The sequence below is a fragment of the Octodon degus genome, unplaced genomic scaffold (assembly GCF_000260255.1).
Source record: "Octodon degus isolate 3935 unplaced genomic scaffold, OctDeg1.0 scaffold00147, whole genome shotgun sequence".
In the NCBI taxonomy this organism is placed as follows: domain Eukaryota; kingdom Metazoa; phylum Chordata; class Mammalia; order Rodentia; family Octodontidae; genus Octodon; species Octodon degus.
The window spans coordinates 6,028,249-6,031,291 of NW_004524723.1; positions in this window are offsets into that span (position 1 = coordinate 6,028,249).

Genomic DNA, 3,043 nt, shown 5'->3' on the forward strand with positions numbered 1-3,043 from the left:
GATAGATATATAGTTACATTCTCTTAATGAATAGAGTGAATTGTTCTAATGGTATTTGTAGATAGGATATCATGTCTGCATCTTGTACAGCAATTAATCACTGGGAGGAATGTATGCAATGTGTTAATTGTTGAAACTGTCCTACCAATTTGATTTGAAACTGTCTCATTGCTATTTGTTTATCAATAAAATTTTGGAAAAAACCAATATGCAATGTATTAATTATTGAAACTATGCTACTAATTGGTTTTGAAGCTGTCTCATTGCTTTTTGTTTCTCAATAAAATTATTTAAAAATACAAAAAAATAAAAATTTTGATTTTTAAACCATGAGATTAATATAAACCAATGAAAATTATATCTGAAGATAATGTGTTACTGACAGAAAGGAGATATTTTGCAAAAATGACAGGATAGTAGATAATACATAAATTATCATCACAGTTATCTTGAGCAAATACTCATTAAAGTCAGATGTCTACCACCTGGAAACCACTTTCCATACAACATCACCAAAGGTGTTCACCCCTATCCTCGTGCTTTTCCCAGTTCTGCTCCCTGGCAGCAGGGTTTCTCTCAACTGTATCTCTCTGGCTTTGCTGTTCTGCCTCTGTGTCTCACCTTATGCAACCACTGCCCTTTTCCTGCATTCCCCAAGACTTCAGGAATGCTAGTTGGCTGTATATATAGCCATAAACGGCATTCGAAGGTCAGTTATGGTTCATTTACATGACAATGATCCAATAAGTTTATAATGGAGTGAAAATATTCTTCTCACCTAGTATTTTTACTGTACTTTTTCTGTGTTTAGATATGTTTACATACACAGGCGCTTAGCTTCATGTTTCAATGGCCTATAGCTCACAGTGCAGTATGTGTTGCACAGGTTTGTAGCTGAGGAGCAACAGGCCATTCATAGAACCTAGGTGGGTAGCAGGTTATATCATCTTGGTTTGTAGAAATACTACTGCACATGAAGTCAGTTATTGATGCATTTACTAGAAAATATCCCCTCACCTATTGATACATGGCTCTACTACACTGTTGTTGAGCAAGTAAGGATAATGGGTGTGGAGGAGTAAAAATAGCTGTGAAAAGAGCAACAGAGCAATTGTGTGTTATTCTTGTTAGTCTTTTTTTTTTTTTTTTTGGCAGAACTGGGAGTTGAACTCAGGCCCTTGCGCTTGCCAGGCAAGTGCTTATTCTACTGAGCCATCTCCCCAGCTCTCTTGTTAGGCTATTGTTCCCCTTCCTTGATACAATTCTGGTGCCAACTGTCAGAATAGTTAGAGTGCCCAGTCTTTAGCTGTCAGGCTATAAACTATTTTTTTTCTCATTGTACTGCATAGCTGTGAACCCAGGGTTAACTATGTAACTGTCATGGTGTTTCGACCTTATCTATGTTAAGCAAAATAGTGAGGTATTTGTTTCCCTCTTACTGAAAGAAATCATATTAATCTTTGAACCGCAGAAACACATGGTTGTCTGAATTATTCCTGTCCATTGATGCTGTTAAGGCTGCCAAGAGCCTTGTTTTCTGTGGTTGGGAGCAGCTGGAGAAGGAGTGCCCTGAGTTGGCTGTCTTAGTCAGATGAGAATTAGTAGCCTGGCATTTAATGGGGCCATTTGATGAGCCCATTTCCACCAGCAAGACAGGAAATCAAATTCTCCAGCCTTGGCCATGTGTTGTTCAGAACCACATTAGACAAAATAAAACACAATTGTGCCTTCCTGTGAAAAGGGGTTGCCCTCACCTTCATACGGAGGAAGACAGATGAGTTGTGGCACTATGCCCTGGTCAGTCATGTCCACAGGCTGCAGTCTGTAGTTAAGGACAGGGCAGGAAGTGACCCTGCATTGCCCACCGGGGTTTGCTCCTGCAGAGGAAGGGGGCCAGTGTCTTCAGGACATGCAAAGGGGCCATCTTATTAAACTCCTATTAACAAGTAGAACTTCCTATTTATCAGGATAATGTGGTGTGGAATTAGAGAGCAAGAGATCCTCGTTTTTAGCTTTCATGGTATAAACTATTTTTTCCATCAGATCCCACAGCTGTGAACCAGGATTAACCACTTTACTGTTACAGTGTTGACCTTAACACAGTACATATCTGGATGTTTGTCTCAGTGCTTGATTCTAACATTCATGCTGGTTGGTTCCTAAGAAAATTGTAATTATAAGTATCAAAATTCCTTTCCAGACAGTTGCTCAGACAATTTTGAGAAGATCCTGGCCTTTATCTTTTGTTTGAAAGCAAATCTGCCTGGATTGTACATGATTCATTGAATTTATTAATTTTTGCATCTTTTCTGGAATGAATTTTACCCTTTCATGTAGAGAAACCTATGGAATGCCCTTCTTCACTAAGAGTCCCTTTTTATCCCATGTCACGGACTTTTGGGACCTGCTACTGTTTGGAAGGAGTCTTCTTCTACCTCTGGTGACAGGCCCCCACAGTGGAGTTCACCAACAGAGTTAAAGTCACTCTGAAGAGCTCAGGGAAGTAGCCAGGGGTGTTGTCCCTGTAGGCAGGCCCCCTGCTGTCACCTGATGGTTGGCATTTTTACAGCGGGGTGGGGAGGTGAAGGAGATGACACGGTTGAGAGAGTGAAAGCCATGCTAGCATTGACTCAAGACTGCTCACACCTGAATTACTCATAAGTGTTGGAGGCACAACCAGGTACCAAAGTCCTGCCCCTAAAGAGCCTGCCTGCATTCTAGTGGAGTAAAGTATACCTCCTGTCCATTGACGCTAACTGCTGTCTGCTGGTCAATTGAAAGGAGCAGATCAAGCTTAATTTTCTTCTCTTTTTTAATTTCTTATAACTTTTTAGGTAATAATTTCGCATGTTTATATCTGATCATCCAAACAACTGATCTAAAAACAACATGTACGTAACATTAAAACCATTATTGAAATTCTATTATTTTGTTTAGTGAAATTCTGTATCATTTCCTTTAATTTTTTGTAGTTTTAAAAATTCTGTTTGGGGCTGGAGAGATGGCTCAGTGGTCTAAAGCACCTGCTTGGAACAAGCTTGGC